At 44.5% G+C, this 22,026-nt stretch overlaps 1 protein-coding gene across 2 annotated transcripts in view; it reads left to right on the top strand.

Moving 5' to 3' along the window:
- The first annotated feature begins 215 nt into the window (after positions 1 to 215).
- ZNF516 (zinc finger protein 516) overlaps positions 216 to 22,026 on the top strand; it is a 101,753-nt gene continuing 79,942 nt past the window's right edge. For both annotated transcript variants that reach the window (XM_063165120.1, XM_063165124.1), the window contains exon 1: positions 216 to 292. The gene's annotated coding sequence lies outside the window, so the exon portion shown is untranslated. The remainder of the gene's footprint in view (positions 293 to 22,026) is intronic.

The raw sequence follows: 22,026 nt of genomic DNA on the forward strand, positions 1-22,026 counted from the left end.
GACAGACAATGGTGCCCGCCGTGTGCGTGCGGGCTCGGCACCGGCCACACCAGCGCGGCCGCCGGGGGACGCGCGGCGGCGGCGGCGGGGCGGGCGGGGCGCGGGCGCGGCGGGGGCGGTGCGCGGGCGCGGGGCGCGGCGGGGGCCGGCGGGGCCGCCCCCGCCCGCGCCAGTGGAGCCGCTCGGCGGATCATGTGCAGCGCGGCGCCGCTCGCATGCGGCGCGTGGTTTCACCTTCAGAGCGGCTCGGCGCGCCCTTCCCCGAACGCTGCCGCCGCCGGCCGCGCAGGAGGTGAGGGGCGGCGGGGCGGGGGAATGGCCCGGGGGGCGGGGGGTCCTCGGGCTGTGCCCCTGGGGGGGAAAAAAACCCCTCAACTTCGCGCCTCGCCCCGGGTACGGGGACTGTCCCCCCCGGTCATCGGAGCAGCTCCAAAATGGTAACTTTGCGCTGTTCCGCGAGGAGATCGGGTTTGCTGCAGTGGTGGTGCCGGGGGGTGGGGGAGCCCTGCGGGCTCCGGCAGCCTTTTGGCTTTGTACGCTCCGTCAGGGGCGGTGAGGGGAGGCGGATTGCGATATTAATCCATTAAGAGACAAAGAACAAATTGCCGCACTTTAAAGTAAAAAGCTTCGGCTGAAGAAGGTGGGTGATGGGTCGTCGAGCCCCGAGTAGCCACTTCAATTATTAACAGTGGGTTGTTTCCCCCTCTTTCTCCCCCCAGCCCCGCTGATATTGATCCAGCGTGTGCGTGAAATGCCCGATGTGGGGCTGTGCCCGTGTGTGTCCCCCCTTGTTTGCGAGTGGCTCTCGGTTCCGTGGCGAGTCGGTCGCTGCGTGATCCCCGTTAGAGAAGTACACAGTTTATCAAAGGAAGTTGGGGGTGGGCGGGCGGAGAAAACAATTATTCACATATAGACAGCGAGGAGGACTCGGAGGACAATGTCTCCGTAGCGATTATTTCCAGAAGAGGAAAAATAGCCCGTTTGATGCGGGTGGGGTGGGGGAGGGCGGCAGGGAGTTTAATGTACATGTTAAAGAAAAAAAAAGGAGGGGGGTCGAGAGGAGGGAAGGAAGGAGAGAGAGATAGGGAGGGAGAGAAAAGAAGAATAGAAATAATGCAGTTCCAGACATTTTGTGCTATAAAAGCTTTCCTCCTCCTCGTCCCTCCCTCCCTCCCCCCATTACTATCTTCGGTGATCATTAGCATAGCGCCGAGTCGCGATCCTAATGCGAATTAAGCACTTGGGCAAGTTGAGGAAAGTTTGGATGGGTAAACTTTGCTATGAGGGAAGAAGGTGGGGTGCTAAAACTGGCAGTACGTGTGGGGAGGCGTGTGGAGCATGACAGCCGGCCGTTGTTTTTCCCCTCAAACCAGCTAACCTCTGCAATTAGCTGCTGGAGACAAACCCTGTGTTTTAAGCCGAAAAGTGTCGGTTTGGAGTCAGCACCATTTATTAGGAGCGTTAATAAGCTCCCATCAGCAGACAGGGATCTTCTGGGGAATGCGCATTGTGTGTGCCCACAGCTTATCCATTACCCCTATAGATACGGAGGCGCTCGGGCACTGGACGTGCAAATATAATTTTGCTCGGACTATTTTCGAAACATTAATTCTCTTCTTTATTTAATCCAGATGCAGGGTTCCCCTCCCCCCAACCCCCCCCCGCATTTGCTGCCTTATTGTTGGGTGTACATTTTCTGAAAAGGCGACTGGTGTAACCTGTGGAATTTGAAATGCAAATAAAAGCCTGTGGGAGTTGAGGCAGAACAAATCAGCATTTATAAAGTGAAAAAGATTTAATGTCTTTGAAACCACTGCGAGATTTTTTTTTTTTTAATAAGAACTGAATCGTGACGTCAAGTCGTTTGGGTAAGATTTTAAATTTTTTTTAAATGTCTGAAACGCGGGTATGCGAAGTGCTTACAGGAAAAACAGATTACAAGATTAACATCTGTTAACATGATCGTTTATCTCCAGCCAAAAATAGGTCAGTCCTTTCTTAAGGAAACACGATTGCTGGGCGCATGATTAAATAATGAAATTAGGCTGATGAGTTCATAAATTAGACGCTGTGTCGACGTTCGTTAGGATCCGACCTGTGACAAAAATATGTAATTCGCGGTCCGCCGGAGAGCGGTGCGGGGTCAAAGTCCCTTTTTGGGGAGAGGCGCAACTGTCTCGCCGCCTCCTCCTCTTCCTCCTCCCCTCGCTCCCCATCGCCGGGCGCTCCCCGCTCGCACCCAGCGTCTCCCCCGGCTGAGGAGCCGAACTCTCCCGGCGAGCAGAGAAGTTTCCTCGGCGGGGAGGGACGCGGGGGTGCCGCGGTAATGGGGGGTTGGGGAACGGGGCCGGACGGACGCCGAGCCGAGCCCCCGCCCGCCGGCGGCCCCGCCTCGCTGGGGCGGCCCTATCGCTCGGGCCCGCCCCCCGCCACCGCCCGGCCCGGCCCGGCCCGGCCCAGCCCCGCTCCGCTCGGCCCCGGGGTGTCGGGGCGCGGCGAGGTGGGACGGGGAGCCGCCGTGCCGCCGCCTTCCCGCGGCCTTCCCGCTGCCCTGCCCTGCCCTCAGCGCGCCCCGGGCCCGGCCTCGTTCCTGCCGTCCCCGCGCCGTTCCCCCCGCAGCGCTGGGATCCGGCTTCTTTTTGGAAGTGGGTGCAAAAGTGCCCTTATGAAAAAGCTCGTCGGGCCCGGCGGGGCCATCGATATTTGGATTTTTTTTGTGGCGTTCATTTTAATATTTGTATTATTCTGAGGCGGATTCACCGGTTTCTGGAGAGTGTCTCCCCAAAAGTGGTGGCTGGGCGGGCGCCGTGCTCAGGGCCGGCTCCTGGGCGGCCGGGGCGAGGTCCCAGAAGCCCGGCCGGCAAAGGGCCGCTGCGCTTTGGCCCCATGCCACGGACTTTATTTCATGCTTGCTGCACTAAATGAGTTAACAGCCAAAGGGTTTTTCATTAACTCGACTTGGCAACCGTGTATTTCGTCGGCTTCTCCCACCACCAACGTCCCCCCTCCCCCCCGCAAAAAAAAAGAAAAGAAAGCGAAATTTTAAGCAAAACCTGAGTGACATAACATGGGTTGGTTTTGATTTGGGAGGGGGAGTCTTTTTCAAAAGCTTCTGTCAGATTTCCCTTGTACCTGGGCATGGTGTGTGTGTGTGGGATGATAGCTGAGAGTTTTATTTTGTGAGATGTAATGTGTGTCTTGATTTTGACCATTGCTTTCCAGTGATGTTTTAAGGCCCTGTGTGTGCCAGACCAAGTAGGAGGATGCTGACCCTGTGGCAGCTGCCCCCCCTGAGCCCTGCGAGGGATGTGTGGATGGGGCTGGGGGGAGTGTGTAGGTGTGCAGCCTGGGGTGTACAGGTGTGTAGTGTATATGTTGGGATGTACAGGTGTTTAGGTGTGCATCCTGGGGTGTACAGGTGGGTAGGTGTGCATGCTGGGGTGTACAGGTGTGTAGTGTATATGCTGGGATGTACAGGTGTGTAGGTGTGCGTGCTGGGGTATACAGGTGTGTAGTGTGCATGCTGAGGTGTACAGGTGTGTAGGTGTGCATGCTGGGTTGTACAGGTGTACAAGTGTGTAGGTGTACATGCTGGGGTGTACAGGTGTATAGTGTGCATGCTGGGGTGTACAGGTGTGTGGGTTTACATGCTGGGGTGTACAGGTGTGTAGGTGTGCATGCTGGGTTGTACAGGTGTACAAGTGTGTAGGTGTACATGCTGGGGTGTACAGGCGTGTGGGTTTACATGCTGGGCTGTACATGTGTGTCAGTGTGCATGCTGGGGTGTACAGGTGTACATGCTGGCGTGTACAGGTGTGTCAGTGTGCATGCTGGGGTGTGCAGGTGTACATGCTGGGGTGTACTGGTGTGTCAGTGTGCATGCTGGGGTGTACAGGTGTACAGGTGTGTCAGTGTGCATGCTGGGGTGTGCAGGTGTACATGCTGGGGTGTGCAGGTGTGTCAGTGTACATGCTGGGGTGTACAGGTGTACAGGTGTGTCAGTGTACATGCTGGGGTGTGCAGGTGTACATGCTGGGGTGTACAAGTGTGTCAGTGTGCACGCTGGGCAGCTGGGTGCTGCGTGCCAGGCAGGTGCGTGCCGGGCCGGGAATGTGTTGCAGCAGGTGCACTGGAGTGTGCGCACAGGGGCAGGGCAGGGATGCGGTGTGTTGCGTTGCTGCATGGGAGCCAGATGTGTGTCCTGTAGGTGCTGCTGGGGATGTGTGTGCACGGCAGAATGAGGCTGGCGTGGCTGCGGGGTGGGGGAATGCTTCACTGACGCAGGTGCCTGTGTGTGCTCTTGTTCCCCGTGTTTGTGGCAGTGTCCTGTGGGCAGGTGTGGGAAGGAGTGCAGGCTGGGCTTCTCCAGTGAGGTCCCCATGTGCTTCTCCCCGGGTGGCTGCTGCCAGTGGGCTGAAAATAACAGCGTTGTGAGAGGTGTTGGCTGTTTTAGGGGGGAGCAGTGCCAGGGAGGGGCGTTGCTAATGAGAGCAAAAGTTTCATCTCGGTTGGGGAAGTATGTTGGCAGTTTTGCTCCAGTAGTTTTGGCTGTGGCAGCTGGCCGGAGGAGTTGTCTGTCAGTGAATGTTGCTTCTCTGCCAAAGTGTCTTTCACTTCTGTCACAGCAAATGCACCATCATCAGCTTGGTCATCTGCTACTCTGTGCACCTCAGCCTTGTCCCACCAGGGTGGGCACAGTGGTGTTTTGAGCTTTCCTCTGTTGAAACTGGAAGCTGAAGTTGCATAGGAGCACCTGTGGTGTAATTAGTATCAAGGTGCAGATATTCCAGGAGACGTCTTCAGTTTCACAAGAGCAGATGCCATAGCCATCTTGAGTGAACTCTGTATAATAAAGTCATTTCCGTGGGGCTCTGTGTTACTGGCACAAGCACACCTTTACTAGCTCCTGGTGTAAAGTGGTTTTTAACTATCTCTAGAAATTCTTGCCTGGGGTTTGTTTTCAAGCCTTTAGTTCCTATGAAGCTGAGTGGTGTTGAAGTGACATCTAGTTAGTGATAAGTACTGTGCAGTCTGTGTGAACAAAAGGGCATTACAGCCGTCCCTCTGAACTGTTAGATTAATATGCAAAGATAACGCTTACAGAAAAGAGAGAAAAAATAAAGCATCAGTGAAAATAACATTGTCTTAATGAATGATCTAAAATATGTTTAAAGAAAGGAGTGGTCTTTGTTAGCACAGCACCTGTCTAAGCTTAGCACGACCTTCTAAACTCCTGTACCAGACAAACTATGTATTCGTCCCTCCATGAATGGGAGTTACTATTTCTCTGTGCCTCACAGAAGAGAGTTTACATCACTAGGGTGAAATCTACCTACTGTTACTTGCAAGTGTCCTCAATAACTCTATCTGCCTAGAATGGAGCAACATTTTGTAGATTAAAGTTTTCCTGCGGCAGTGACTAATGTATTTACTTTAAAAAATAGGTTCATTGTATGATTTGATAATTGGTCATAGTATCATGCTGTCACCAAGATTTAATAATAGCAATTATCAGTACAGAAACGTTCATTGAAGGAGTTGGAAACGATTGGGCCATTGTTCTGGAACTCTCCCTGTTGAATTGATCGTCCTTTTAGCAAAGGAGCATGTTTATGTCTTAACATCTTACAGATCACCTTCAGAAGCTGGGCTGTTGGCTTCAGTTGACTGAAAAATGCATAACTTTTAAAATGCACCCTGCTGTGGGTGCTTACACCAGAGGGGGCAGCCTGGAAGAGTATCCTCATAGAAATGGAGTACTCACCAACTTTTGAGATCTTTGGGCAGTCTGTTTATTTGGATTTTTTTGCTAGGGTCTTTGTGAGCAGGTGACTTCAACAGTTACCTTTAGTTACCTCTAACTATTGTCTTATATATATATATAGTTATAATTACCAATAAATATTACCTGTCTATAGATGTCTATATTTGTAGTTATCTATAGCTACCTATCTGTATTTCTCTGTGATTGAGATCTGATGAGTTTTGTTCTGAGGTCCCATCTAATGAAAGGTACCTATATTTAGTAAGATCCAAACTCTGTCAGCTTTGAAAGGCCTAACTTCTGTGAAGACTTCAATTTGTGCCAAGAACTTCCAGGACTTCTTTGGGATTACATGCAGTATGCAGAATGATCCAGTGCAAAATGCAAAAGCTGTATATGTGTGCTTAAACTGGAAATCTGGGTTTGGCTATACTGTTTCATAAAGTCATCAGAATAGAAAGCTGAAATGCAAAGTGATTGCATTTTTCAGGAAGCAACTTGTCCAAGCTTGCAAATTTCACAAGAAAAGTGCCTGTTTGAGTTTTTGAGACACAAGTATGAATTTGTAGATACATACCTTTTGAGACTGAATAGGCATTGGATTTCTGCACGGAAAGGAGAAATGGACGTACTGCTGTTTTTCACAACCATGTGATGTTCTTTAGTTGGATAAGAGCATGTCCAACCATCCTAAAAATTGACTTGTTGCTTGTGAATCCACTGCTGACCCATAATAAGCACCCTTTCCACTCCCATTGACTACTGGGATTTGCATGAGCGTGATTCTGGGTTGAATTACAGTTTCTTTATGCATATCTGAAATCCTTAATTATATTGGCAGTTAATCAACTAAAACTTGTTATGGTCATTTTTTTTCCTCTAGCCATAAGCTTAATCCAGATACCTAATCAAAGCCTGGCCAAAAAAAAAAAAAAAAAACCCAGGGAAAAAAAAGTCACATTTATTTGATTAGATATCTGCAATATAAATATTTGAAACTTGGTGCAATGTTGCTTTTTCAAAGCAGACATCTTACATGCTGCAAATATTTATACACTTCAGTGCTAGGATAAAGCTGTTCTGACTCAGACACTGAAGGCAAAATTCTGTTTTTCAGTTACCCACTGTAACTGCACAGAAACTGTAGAGTACTTGGGAGTTAGAATGACTTAACAGATAGCAATATTTCCTGGTTGTCACTTCTGTTATTAATGTTAAAATTAAGTGGAACTTCCTCGTCTTTTCCAGCAGGAACAATCCTAGTAAATGTTATGTTGGCGAGCCCGCGTTAAAACTTGCGAGTGGATTATGGTCCAGGTAGTTAACGCTGCCACTTAGGCTTTCATTAGGATGATGACTTCATTACAAATGTTTACTTTCATTACCTAACTGTTAGTCAGCAAATGTTTAGTCTCTTGATCTGCTGAACCTGCTTTGCCATTTGAAGCTAGCGAGCTCTCTTTTTTTTGGTGTGATGATTACTCAAATCTGGTTGTTCATTTTTTGATGTTGTTTACATCTTGGTTATCTGCAGAGGCCCATCACTGTTGTTGCACACTTGGTGTTAGCAGTTTCTCCTTGCGTTCCTGAAACCGCAGCAGCGCTTGTGCAAAGGAATGTGGGGCATTAAGCGTGTGTTCCGAGATTAAATTCATGTGCGGATGGACAGAACTTGCATCTCTCAAGTTGCTACCAAACTGTTTATTGCCTTATAAGTTGTAGCAGGTCTCATAGCAGTGGCACATATCTGCTCTAAGACAAGTTGTTTATTTACCACCCCCAAGTTGTGAGCTAACACTGCACATGGGTGTCCATGGCAGGGCTGCTGAAGACTGGTCTCTAAACTGTTTCAAGTCATGTAAGAACAGAGGCTCTTTTCTGTGGATTCAAGACTGCTTACCTTCTGAGGACTATTTAAAATTCATTTTTGCTAATCTTTCATTTAAGTGATTGCTTGTGGAAAAGAATTAAATTTTTATCAGCAGGATATTGTGTTGCTTAATGCTTGTTCAACAAAATCCACATTTCATTATGGGCTGTTGCAGAAGCTGTAGGCCTGGCATTACTATTGTACTGTTGTGGTAAACCCAAGGTAACTTTAGTAGGGTGGCTCTGAATTTACAGCACTGGATGTGAGGATGAATTTAGCACACAGCACTTAGCACCTAATTAAAGCTTATAGTATTACATCCGTAATCAGGGCACTCCTAGAATCTCTACGAAATTACTTTTTCCTTTGTCTGTTCTTCTCCCTTTTCTTTCTTGCCACCTCACTGTGTGGTGTTGGGAGCTTGCTTCTCCATGTTGGGCTGTCGTATTTATGTCCCAAAGGAAATGCTTTCCAGCAGTGTACTTCAAATTGCAAAGTAGAAGAATTTTGTGGCTCCCTAAATCTTTAAGGCCTGTTTCTAAAATGATCTAGCTTTTAATCTTCTTTTCAAAGTAAAATAAAAACTACAAAGCTATGTAATTACAATTTGTAGCTATTTTTGGACTCCTGGCATGTTTCATTTATAGTATAGTGATAAAAACAAATAGCACAGCGCCTAGACAGACAATTTTCAAACCAACAGCATCCACTTCAGCTACCCTGTATGTATTTCATACGTGTTTCCTTTGGTTCTTTTTTTTTTTTTTTTTTGTTGTTGTTTTTTTTTGGCTGGGAGTGTACTGAAACTGTATGTCTCAGTCCATGCTGGGGGGTGCAGGGAAAACGAGAGCTCTGTCTGTCGGGCAGGTCCTGTTGTGAGTGCTTGCTGAAAAGCGGATCGTGTGTCAGTGAGTTTCAATGTACTGCACGCACACCCGCACACACATACACACATGCATGCACGCCTTGCTTTTCTGGCAGGTATAATAAAGGAAGAACGGTGAGTTGGCTTGTCACTATTTTTACACTGCATAGAAATGCTTGTGTTGGCTTATTACGGGGATAAAGCTGACTGAATAGTAATTTTTCCTTGTCTTTTTTAAGAAGATGGTGAACAGGGAAGTGGTGTTAGTTTTCACTAAAGAAAGAGGGAGAGAAGCTGGTAGAAATTGAGGTGTTTTGGACACAATTGTAGCCTAATTTTAAAATGGTCACGTTTACTTATTTAAAAATAGATTTGGGAATGAAATTAGCCATGTTCTTTGTTTTTAAAAGGGTAACGTGTGTGCACTCACCATATGGTAGCATTTAACCCATATTGTATTAGCTGACAACAAGTCACATTTATTCTCTGATTTATTTCAGTGTTTCAGAATGTTCTTTTTCTGAAATCTAGTACAATAAAAGATGTATTTAGGGTTATGCAATGTAATTGTCTGTAGCTGTTTTGCCTCATTGCTGAAATGATACCAGGTTCATGAGTAAGCAATATTTTCCCCTTCTGAAATAATTTCCTTAAGAAATAGTCATTCTCTGAATGTTGAAATGGTTTGCAGGAAGAGTTATGAACAATAGCCAGTGACACGGTGTGTTGTGAAGGATTGCGGGGCGAGGTGTTACAGTCTCTGCTGGCTGAAACTAGAGCTCCTCTTTTGATGGTTGAGTATGTGCTTGCAAAGTCTCTCTCTCCCCCCCTTTGTCCACCAGTCTTTACACAGGGGCTGCTTAGTTGTCTGTTTTAATGGATGCATTCTGGCTTCCTTTGTGGCAGACTGTGAGGCACCTGCATTGGTGAGCTGGTAGCAGTATTGGCAACCACAAGTATGATAAAGCTATGAATCAGGCAGCTTAAGGACTGACTTAAACTATGCAGTTAGGGAAATAAGATAGCTTATTTTCCTTTTGGATTTGGATTTCCCTGGGAGTTGTATTTTTAGGCTTTCTTTCCCCTGTGCCATCCTGTCTATGCACATCTTGGGAGTTTCAGGAGCTGAGGCTCTCCTGCAAAGTCCTGAAGTGTGCAGTAAATAGGGGTTAGCCCCATACGGTGCGTTGCGTGAGAACTTTCAAAAGTTGGTGGCACTCCTCACTGAGGTACCAGTTGCTCACCATCTGTCTCTTAAAGTAATTTCTTTTAACCTTGGGACTCAAAAATATTTCAACAAGGTTATTCATGTGTTTGTGTGAAGAGTATGTAAGTGTACCGAAAAACTGCTAAGCTTCTAATTTCAGCGTGGTGTTTGAATACTAATTATACCAATTAGGAATGGCTGACGTTGTAATTTATAGAAGTTGAAAGGGGCATTAAACACCACTCTTCCAACACTAAATACAGCTTTTCCTCCTGTTTGTAGCTGCTTATGTGAAACCAAGGGTCTGTCTTCCAGATTGTTGTGCTAGCACATTGATACATCCTTGGATAAAATACCAAGTTTGTGTATTTTCACATCAGTCCCTTTGCAACATCCTGTGTGTAACTGTACCTTTAGCTGATTAACACAATGCTTTCTTGGTACTGTTTTTGATGGCTCTGTGAATCCTTATTTTAGGACCTTTTTTAAAGGAGTGTTTTCATCACTAAAGAGAAAAGCTGTATGAAATCTATAAATACTTACTTTAATTAGATTTGCTCTGTTTGTCTCTTTTTTGTTCTTTCCCTCCAGATAAATTTTACCTCAGTAATGAATGCTGTGATCTTCAATGCATAATTTATATTGACATTAATAATGATAGTTGGGGAATATTTTAATGCCAGTTTGAGAAAACATGACAATTTATGTTGGTAACCTTGGTCCCATTAAATTAGAACAGATTTTAGTAGAGAGCTGTGACTATCAGTGGTGTGATGAAATAACCCACTTCTTTTCGTTGTGGCAAGCATATTGGAGAGTTCATCTTATCACGAGCAGTACATACCAGGTGTCAAGTGACATGCCAGACACACAGCTTTGCTTCTGAATGACTCTTTCCAATTAGAAAGTAATGGCTTTAACGGGATCAACCAAGTAATCGGAGTCTGTCAGTTCTCCCGTGCCAGGAGGTGTATATTTGCAAATGTTATTTATTTATTTATCTGCTTTTTAATGAGTTGCAAAATTGTTGGTAACCTTGAGTAAATTTGGGGGGTGGTGGAAATACTTTGTGGAAATTGTGGGATTAATGGTTTAGCAGTTGGGATTAAAAATAGTCTCAGCAAATTACCCTGTTGATACTGAAGCCAGAATCTGTTAATGGGGTTACAAGCAGATTGGTTTATCGGTCATTTATTTTCTAGGTTGATTAGGGATTATAGGTTGCCATCACAAAAGTAAGCAGTGCAAATGCGAGGATTGCTAATATTTTGCTTCAAAGTTTCATGCACTTAGAAAGAGGGTGTCTGGAGCTCGGAAGTGGTTTCTAGATTGTGGGCAGCCCTTCCCCTCAGATTTTTATATCCTGAAGTAGATGTAAAAGGAGCCTGGGTGTTGTATGGTTTTGATTGTTAAAAGTTTGCAAAATGGTACAAAACAGTAATCTGCAGGCCACTGAGAAAATTTTAAATGCCTGCTGCTGAATTGCCTACTGTTGTGTTCCCTGTTTCAGTGCAGAACCCAGGGCTTTCTTACAACAATGTTTATGATGTGCAGTCTGTGCAATAGACTGATGACTTTTGTGTGTCCTGTTCTAACCTGCAGACAAACTGTGTGTACCTCTGCATAACAAAATCCTTTAACTGCCCCCTGTTTATTGCAGATCACACATACACCTCTCAGCTAGGGATAGAGTTGCAAACCAGGGCATCCCCTCTGAGGGATAAAAAGATGGCACCCATGATGGAACCATTTAGACATTACTCTTATCTTCCTCTGTCTAGTTCAGGAGATGCTGTGACTTTAGCGCTCTTTGCTACCTTGTCCTGACGTACAACTTAAGATAACATAGTGACATTTATTTGGCTTTTCAATACTTGCTAAGTCAAATGCAGTGAAATAGCAGGTAAACATTTCTGCAAATTTTAGCTAGATGTGGAGCACTGCACAAGATTGGTGGAGAGACCTGTAATTGTTTTTGTGTCCTTGGCTCTGACAGAAGATAAGGGAGAGAACAAGAAGTTCAAGAAGAGAAATGCTGACTTAGAGGAGTGGAAGATACAAGCTTAAAAAGAATCCTCTGGGGACTGGCTGATCTGGCAGGCTGGCAAAAGGGAAGAAAATGGGAACCTTGAGATGTAAAAGATCAAGTAATTCCTTACCCTTATAAAAACTAGATTTTCTTCTGTCCTTCCATAAGGCTTGTCCAAGCTTCCTGCAGGTTCTAAGACTCATATCCAAGGATCAAGACTTGTATCACCAGACTGGAGAGAAAGACAGATAGTTACCTGCTTAATGTGGCTCTCCTGTGACTTTTGTGCTCCTGGAGGATGGGAGAGAGAGCATAATAGACTTGATGAAGGATCAGCAGCCCAGAGCAGTGACAAGATCAAGAAATTTGTCTGAAGTTTGGCTTAAGTATTTTCTCCTGCAGTTCAGTTTGCACATCGGCGCAGGTTACTCTGGAGTGTGTAGGGAGCCTAAAGCTGTCCTGCTGGCTCAGTGGGATTGGGAATGCTGCCCTCTGAGTTGGTCCTTCCTCTGAACAGGAAAAAAAACCTCATCACTTGGTACAGTCTGTCATCTGTGATCCCCGTGGAAGAACACTATCTCTTAAACTAAACTCTCTTCAACATGTAAGAAAAAGGACAAGATGATGAGAGTTGAGAGTCTGTCAGCTAAGAAGATGCTAGACATGAGACAGATTTTTGTTTTCTTATACACACAGTTTTTTCTGCTTTATTCATTGTATTTTACACTTTGAAGAAGATAACAGTCTTTGAAGGGCGAAAGTCTCAGTTTCTCATTCTAATATGCAAAATGAAGTTTTGAATTTGAATCTTAATTTAAAAAGAAAATATATATGTAGGTATAGCAGTATGTGAATGTAGGAAAATAATTTTGCAGATGAATAATAAAAATGCTTACCACACAGTCCTCCCTGTTTTCCTCCCATGCTGTTAGGGTCTAATGGATTTTGCCTATCATAACTCAGTTCTTGTGGAATCTTACAGCAGCTCTGTGAAGTTTATTGAAGACCAGGTAACCAGAATTACTCCTTGTGTAATTCCACCCACAAGTGAGGTAATTACACCTTGTGTTGGGCATCAGCGGAGCTATGCCAGTGTGAGCTGGTTCACTTGTAAAGATCTCTCAGCTGTTTCACGTCTGGCATCAGTGCCCGTCTCTTTGCTCAGAAGTGATGAAGAGCTGGCGCAAGCAGCAGGCACAGCAAAAGCTGTAGGAGAAGAAAATAGGGTGTGTTGAGCTGAACACAGCCTTAAAGGTAAAAGGACTGTAACAAGATCATACAGAAAAAAGGAGGAGGAAATGGGTGTTTGGAGGAGCTGTGGGTGTCCAGGAAGACTGTTGAATGTGGAGAACTACTTTCCCCTGTACCTGGGAATGCTGAGTTTCTGTAGGTGGGTGTCTGTCTTTCATCAGAAATCACCACGGCAGGAATCTGTAGTTATCTGCGTTAAGGTAGTTAAAGAATCATTGCCCTTTGGTGATGCTTTTCTTCGTGAGTGCTGAGGTTGCGGTGGTGGCCGGAGCTCCCCTGGTCATCATGTGCCTGTACAGTGTTGCTGGATGTTGCTGCCTGGGATGTGTTAATGGGGTCTGACTGAGATTTGCATTATTTCCTGTGGCACTGGTCTGCTGGGTGGTCTCTGCCATCCTGCAGCAGCACCAGAATGAGATGGAGTGTGTGCAGAGCTGTGTAGGAACAGGATATGGGAGATGCCTGGTGTTCTGTCTGGTGCCTAGCTTGTGCAGTCCTGTTTCATCACAAGGAGCCCTGGGAGAAATTAGAGTGGTGATGGTTATAGAGAGATGTTAAACAGAAGAAGAGGAGGTTGGCTGAACACATGTGTTTGCATGTGTATGTGTGTGAGGTAACTGAATTTTTCTTCTGTGTGGTTTCTAGAAGGGACTTAAGATTTGGTTCTACTGCACAAATCACCCATTATTGTAGGCTCCTTTCCTGTCTCTTGTCCCCCAGGTGTACTTTGCTCTGCAGTCCCTTTTTCCTGGCTATTGGGCACTTCTGAACTTGAGCTGGTGTCAGCACTCAGAACTTGAAGGTGGCAGAGACTTGGGATGAGTAGGTGGATGTGGCATGCTGAGCATGAGAGTTTTTGGAGGAGGAATATGAAGTGGAGCAGGTTTGTGTTCAGAATGAAAACAGGAGTGATCCAGGTGTTGCAAGGGGCCCGTGAGAAGGATTGAGCTATGCTGAGAAACCAGGCTGTTGGCACAGAAAGGTTGGGAGGGTGTCTGGCACAATGCAAACAGCCACCTAATATTGATTAATTTTTAGCACTGGTAGCAAACTTCCTGAAAAAAGAAATTGCTATTAATGAATAGAATTTGTTCAGAATAGCTGGGTTTGTAAAAGATGCATGTCAGCAAAAATAGCCATGAAAAATAAAAGCACTTGGGAAGTCTGTTGTTCATCCTCTGTCTTTTCTGTGAATACTCTCATGAGTCTGTCCTGAAAGCACATTTTCTAGACGTGACTTTTACTGCTACAGCCTTAACTCTGATGACTTTTGCAAAGAATGTGCTGGGTATAATGTTTCTGCTCTCTTAAAAAGAAGTAGTAGCTTTATGTTTTTAGCATTATAAAGGAGATAAAATGAGGACTTGCAGCAGTTCACTTTTGCAGCCTTCTGTAGCTCTGATCAGTTCCTTATGGTAACAATCATCCTCTGCATCAAACCACAACATGATGGTCAGGTAAAGGTGCGTGGGAACACAGCAGGCATCTGTTTTTATCTGACACAGAGTCAGCGGTTTAGGCTTACAGAAGATTATGATTTATCAAGAGAGTATAATTATAAGCTGTTGTCATATGGTGGCACCCAGTAGCAATGATGATCTATTGCTGCTGTTCTGGGATGTGTACAAACACACAGTAAGAGTAAGTTCCAGGACTTGATTGTATCTCCTCTGTGTACATGTGGTTGTATGGATCCATTAAGGGGTCATTAAAGTTCTCCAAAGCATATCTGCTGTCAAATTAAATGCTAATAAATGTCTGTTAATTACCACAGTCCTCTTCACAATAATAAGTTATTAGAATTGAATTAACTGTGCATTTTACTACAGTGGGGGGAAGCCAACGTTGGTGCTTGATCCTCATCTGGCATTTGAATGTGTATGCATAATGCAAGGCAAAAATTTGGCCACAGTCTTCCTGGTACTGAAGGCTGCCTGTGTTGTGATGGGGTAGAAATGTCCTCTGCTCTCCTCCAGACTCAGCTGGTTTCTGTGCAGAAACCGGTCCCAGGTTTGCAGGAAAGCTGCACCTTGGGGCTGTAGTTCTGTACGACACCATAGGTGCCTAGAAATGTCATAGGTGCCTAGAAATGTGGTCAATGCCAGGGTCCTTGGGTCATTCAAGAAAGTAACCTGTCAGCTGCCTGAAAAATATTAGGATGGTTCATTAGCCCTCTCTCTTTGTGTCCATTTCAGAGGGGTAGTAAAGGTCGCATAGGAGATCAGTGACCAAGGAGGAAAAGGTTCAGCATGCTGTAGAGCATGGGTATACTCATGTGAGTACAGCTCTCTTCCCTGAGAAAGAGTATTGAGTATGGAATTATCTTTCATTGCAAAGATACTTACCTTTTGCAAGCAGCAGCAGCAGCAGCAACTTTCTGTTTTTGGTAATTGAGCCTTGTTAGTAAGAGCTGTGTGGCATAGTAAATATGCACAGCTAAGAAGCTTACTTTGGTGTACCTCCTGAGCAGAGCAACTGGAAGTGAAGTGGTGCCACATCCCCTGCATGTGTAAATGGCATTGTAATTTCTTCTAGACAGTGGTCAGAAAATGATGCATATTCCATCACTTTAGGACATTCCATCAACTTGACCCCAGAGGTTAAACCTTGTTCAGTTACTGTGCGTTTTGGTAATGTTTGTCCAGTTGCTTTGGTCACATTAGTTTAAATTTACATCAGCACATGTTAGACTAGAGCCTGGTATTAGGTGTGCTGAATATGTGTTGTGGCATAGAAAGAGCAGGATGACAGGGAACTGGGCTGGCAGAAGGAGATGTGCTTATGGCATCTGTTTTGTGCCTCTTGAATGCTTTATTTCAGCCCCGTATTCCCTGAGTCATGTTAATCCTGGTATCGGTAGGTGCTGCCTACGCCCAGTTTATTTCTACCTTGAGGTCATGGCATAGGGTCATTATCTCACTTTCTGACTGTAAGCCATACTGCCTTGTAGGTTGATGATGAATTCATGGCTTTTAGGGAGTCATGTCTGCTCCTGTGCATATGTGCATACACACCCCCCCACTGCAGAATAGCAACTTCAAAGCCCTCACTAGGTAATCTTCACTGACATCAGTGAGCACTTCTTACTCATCTGAGGAGCCTCGCTGACTTGAGAGGCGCTTTCTTGTGAGTAGGAGTTTGCCAGTATTAGCAATGGTGGCCCAGCCTGGCCCTAGAGGGTGATGGTATGATTCAGTTACCCAAAGTTTGGCATTGCCTAGGCTTGGGCATATACACACACATGCACAAAGAAAAACACCAAAAAAGGGGAAGAAAAGGGTGTTGGTGTTACCTGGCCAGGATTTGAAAAAAAAAAAAAAAAGGAATTGTTGGTTTCATGTGTGTTGTTGATGGTGTTTAAATCAAACAAACAGAATTGCCTGCAGCCCTGTAGGTACAAGTGCCTCCTTGGCTGCACATAGTGATGTGGAACATTTTGTGTCTATGGCAGTGCAACGTGATGTGCTTCTGTCCTCCTGCCTCCGTTGTGACACTGTGGGCTGGATTCTCCTCAACTCTTTGCCATCTCCACCCACTGATGTGGAGAGTTCAGGAGTGTAGGCCGGGCTGATTTGGTTCTCTGTTTATATAGGACACAGACCTGCATGCTCTGAATGTGTTTGTTTAAACAACAGGTCAGCTGTTAACAGAAAATGGTACATGCCTTGCTGGTTAATGGGAAAATAAAGGCAATATTGTCATCATGATGGCTGTAGAAATTGAGATTGTTTCCTGTAGTTTCTCAAGTATGACAGAAGAGACCTAGCTAAGTATTGTTTAAAAAGATGCTTGCTCAAATAATCGTAAGTGTATGATGAACTTAATGGCAAAGATAACAATGGAGTTCAATAGAGTGACTTCAGAATCCTGTTGGCATTCAGTATTTCTGATTCTTTTGTCTTGGTAAAGAGCAGGTTTTTTTTTTTTACCTTCTCCTACTTCCAGTTTTGCAGAAGGAGGTTATCTGTAGTTTGCTGTAGTTTGGAGTTTATATATTAGCAAGCATCGCGTTATTAACCCTTGCAAGTCAGTGTTGATTTTTTGTAGTATAAGCATGGTATATGCCTGTACATGTGGAAACAAAAGTCAGAGATTTATTTTAAAACTTTATAGGTGGATATGTGGTGTTGGCAAGAAGCACAGTGTACCCTAAGGCATCCTTACCAGTGCCAGTTGGGATTTAAGCTTTTATACTAGTAAATTTTATTGTCTAGGTTAAAAGCCAAATTCATTCAATTAAATTAATCTCTGGTTCTTTTCCAGTGTGGCAGAGTTTAACCAGGGACGAGTGTAGCTGTTTGGTTAAACATTAAAAGATGCTGATGATTTGATATTTTTTTAAGCTAATATTAGAGTGAGCTCAGAATGAAAAGAGGTTTTCAAGTTTTTGCATGGGGCTGCCATGCTGCCATTAATAAAATGGATCTTTATTTATTTACTTATTTAATCAACATGCTTGCCATGAGTACAAAGCTTGTAATTTAACACTCCTCCTTGGTCTGGCAAGCTGATCCCTGTAGGCAGATGCTAGTGGCCACTTGGAAGTCTATTGAACTGACTGCAAAGATTTGGTCATGTGGGTCAGTCTGTACAATGTGGGGTTTAGTTTCAGAGACAATGATTCACTATTGCCTAATTTTGGAGCTCAAATAATTGCTTTGCTATCAGTGCTTCTTTTGGAAGTGTTCCTAATTAGGGTGTAAAAGCAGGTAGTTTATGTTAAATGGCAGGAAAAACAGTTTGCATGAAACCACCCTGTTTATGTATCAGTAATGCCTGTAATCCATCCACAAGTTAATGCATTCAGTGTCCTCCTGGAAGTGTCAGAGATCCACAGTGCCCCTGAGCACTAGATTTAGCATTTGATGCTCAGATGTAGCTTTTAGATCTATAAAGTGTCTTCATCCTTTACAGCTCCCCACTGGCTGTGTTTTTCAAGACATTGAAGGAGCTTGGTACTCTTCCCAAGTCAGCTGTGATTTATGCTCAGTCAGAGAGGACTGAGGCAGCCCATTGAAGTTACCCTAAGGGAAGCTGTCATCATCAGGATGATTAAAAAGCCTCGTTGGGCATATGATGCAATATCAGTGTGCAGGATAGCCCTGCTGCAGGTCGAGGGCTCTGGCCCCAGCTGATGCTCCTGCCCAGGTACCTGAAGGATGGCAGAGCCACAGGTGCAAGCTCAGAAACAGAAGGAGCAGGCAGGAACGGTTGTTCCTGTGGATTTTTCTCTAAGCAGTGAGAAGAATATGAAAGAAGGTTTAGGAAGGCTAAAATACCAACTTGCATAAATGGAAAACAGCTTAATAAATGCAGTGCTGACATGGCATAGGTGAGATCTTGTTGCCCGGTTGCTCCACATGCCCTGTTGTGACAGCTGGGGCGGTTGAGCGGGGAGCACGTATCCGCTCCCCTCTGCAAGTTTTCATGTTGCAACTCCTATATGGATGTCTTCTGGCCAAAAACTTCTCTCAGCCATCACTTTAGGAAGCATGTTTTGACACTGCCTGCTTGCATATGTGCTTACAGGGAGTCACTGCAGGTGTCAGTGCAAAGACAACTCTTCTCTCGTGTGTGGTTGAAAGGTTGCAAGGCAAAGAAGTCAGCGAGAATTACTTAATCTTCTTTGAAAAAAACCAAACCCTAACTCTTCCTCATTAAAATTGCATGAATTTAACAAAAATGTATATCAACATATGATATATTTGGGCGGGGTTCATTAGTTTTGATATGAAACATTGGATTTAGAACAATCAAGATCAAGGACGTGGTATTGCAAGTGTAAAAGGTTTCGGGTAAAAACCTTTTTTGGTTTTTAATGTTTTTAATTTTTTTAAAAACTATTTTAAGCACATCAGTGCATATATATATATATATATATATATATATATATATATATATATATATATATATATGCACCTGGGGACAGAGATTACCCTTCCTTGTTACTGCTTGTGGAGAGGTGACCTTAATAAGAAATACTGGCCTGAGTGGGTTCCTCAGCCTTACCCCTTCCTTCAGAGGAAAGGTTTGGTATGGAGTGGCTGATTCAGTATTGAGAGGTGTGGTTCTTTGTGTTTCTCTTTGGATTTCATCCATGTGCCTTTTTTTTTTCTTGTTTGGATTTTTTTTGGTGGTTTTGACACTGACATAGGTGAAAACCAGGTCTGCTGAGAAACCTAGATTAACACACTAGATGTCCTGTGTAACTTTGCCAGGGTGAGGAGGAAAGGATTTGGTTGGGATGTAGCAATTGGCAAGTGTGCTGAAGTGTGGTAAGACCAAGGGGATGCAGTCACCAGGGTGCAGTCAGGTTTGATTGTCCTGTGCTTAGTTACTCTTCCTGTAGTTACTGACAGGTAACATCCTGCAGTGTAGCAGGCATCTGCATGTTTGAGCTAGGTCATACAATACCCGATCTTACAGATGTAATAATCTGGGGTGGTTGCACAGCATAACAAAAAGAGTTTACATCCTACTTCAGATTAATGAGATCTGTCTCTTAAAGCAGGGGGCTTAAGATGCAATTACTCTGTATTTATACAACAATCACTTGTTGTGGTGTAAGTGAGGTAGCTTATATAAACTTTTCTTTAGCATTGTTTTTGTTACTGTGAATGAAAAGTTGGTTTATTTTTCTTTTAAATAAATTTGAAAGTAAGATCAGGCTATTTTTTCCCCCTGCACATAGGGTGTAACCACTACAGCGGTGCAAATTGCAGCAAAGGTGTTGTTACTTTATGTAAATTCAACAACGTGGAAGTTCTGCCTTGTGCTGTGTGGGTCCCTTCTTCTTTCAAGGCCAATGCACCAGACTTCTTGAGCACCTGAATGCCATAAGAAGGAGCTCCTGTCTCTTGTGTCATGGTGTTTAGCTTTGTGATAGTGGCTGTGCAGTGGAGGGCAGAGCCCTGGTGAAGGGGTAGGGGTGGAAGAGGTGGAGACAGGAGGGCAGGGATACAGCCTGGAGGTGTTGGCTTACCTCCATGGCATCGTTGAAACATTTTTGTTTGAGTTGAGGAGTGCTTTGAAGTCCTCTGGTGGAAAGTCTGCCTCCTCGCCCCTGTCTTCTCTTTCAGGTGGGTAGGTTTTCTATCTACATTTTACCAGAAGTGTAGGTTTAGCTGTCTGTGCTTTACAAGAACATAATGTTTCCTGTGACAAACAGAAATTGCGTGCAGAAACCCAGGTTTGATTTCTCAATTCTGAGTCTCTCTGTTCTTACAAAAGAATGGTTTTGCTGCATTTTTTTGTTCAACCTAAGTTTTAAAGGAAAAGATTCAAATTGTGCTATTCAAGACAATTTAAAATATTTAAGTCATTGTCTTGGCCGGCAGAGGAGACCCTGGGGAGCTGGGATGTAGAAAGGCAGAGAAAACAAAAGTACCTGTTCAATTAGAAGTGCCAGTGCAGATTAAGGAAGGTGTAGCATTTTTCTGCCAAAACTCAAGCAGCAGTTTCAGTTCAACTGTTGACTGACACAATCATTGCCCCTGTTGCAGCATCTGAGTAACTGTGAGGAAATACCTCAGTATCTCCTGGTTGCTGGTGGTGTCCTGGTGACCTCATGCACTGATGTGTGTTTTCTCCCACTGGTGCCTGAACACGCATTGCTGCCAAGGCTTTCTTCCATCCACAGTGGACAGAAGCGAGCACTAGGCTTTGTCTCTGTGCCTATTCTTGATTGAAACAGTTGTTGCCTCCTCTTGGTGCCTGGAAACACATTCCTGAATGTTGAACCCTGGCATCTTGCTCTTCACTTAGGAGTGAAGGCAGCCCTGTTGACCTTGGGCTTGAGAAAGTCACTGTCCTAGTGGGTTTTATAGGGGTTTCCTTTTTCTGCTTCTGTTTGTTTTTCAGTAATTAAAACTTGCCGCTGTTTGAATTCTGAGAGTGAAATTCTAATTGCTAAATAAAACTTTAGTTATTTGTATAAATAATGAGGGACTCAGTTAACAGCTTTGTGTTTCTTACTGTTCTGGTTCTGCCTGCTAGAAAACTTCAAGGAAATATATGAAGCTGTCAAGGCAGCAGAAGCAAGAGAGTCTCGTTCTTGAAGAGAAGAGACTTGGATAGCTCATAAAATCGCAGCCTTTGGGTGCTGCGGAGAAGTAAATTGAAGTCATTATGACATTATGGCAGAGAGCGTCTGATCTGCCAAACTGTCAGCGTTTGATGGACGTGGTATCTACTGACACGATGTTGCACGAGTGCCAGCCAGTTTCTCTTTCTGTCAGCGCAGTGTTGATACTGCCAAGTGCCTGTTACTGCCTCGAACTACTGCACGTGTAGGAAAAGCTGCTGATCAATACTGTGAAGGGGCACTTTGTGTTTGGTGATTATCAGATGCCTATTGATCCGGCTTTCGGTTATGGGTGTGTGATGTTAGGAAATCAGTGATTGAGACGGTTGAAGTATTGGTAACAGATAATTTCTCTAAATTACAACATAAACATTTGCAACACCTAATAACTTGCCAGATAAATATAATTTCCTGACAGCTTTCCAGCATCAGTTTCATTTGGAAGCTGAGTCACTAACACCCTAAAGTTTAGGAGGAGAAAAACCAATGAAAGTCTCACTCAGGGAGTGATTTTTTTTTTTTTAGTATGTTTAGTGTGCTTTTTGTTTGTTTGTTTGTTAACATAGCATGAAGTGAACATCCCAAAGAAATGATCTCACCAACCCTGCTATGACTAAGTGCCTCCAAAATGAGTCTGGAAGCAGGTTCTGAAAGTGGAGATGCAGCAGAAACAAAGGTGAAAGAATAAATGCTGATGTTATGCAAGATAGCAGATGAGAAATGATTCAATAATGGTTTCAAGCATTCATACAAGGGAAGGAAAACCCACCCAGATTCCCACTTAACAGTATTGATTCCACACTTGAAAAATGAACTGCAGTTTAGTGCATCTGAGTTGCAGAGAATGCTCTCCGTGGGTCCAGGAGAGGTACGACAGGAGGGGTTTTTGCTGTGTGCTTAGACAACAAAGTAATACGGGAAGGATTAAAGGACTTCTCAGGTGAAGTCATCCTCTAT

This window comes from Melospiza melodia, chromosome 1, assembly GCF_035770615.1.
Source record: "Melospiza melodia melodia isolate bMelMel2 chromosome 1, bMelMel2.pri, whole genome shotgun sequence".
NCBI lineage: Eukaryota > Metazoa > Chordata > Aves > Passeriformes > Passerellidae > Melospiza > Melospiza melodia.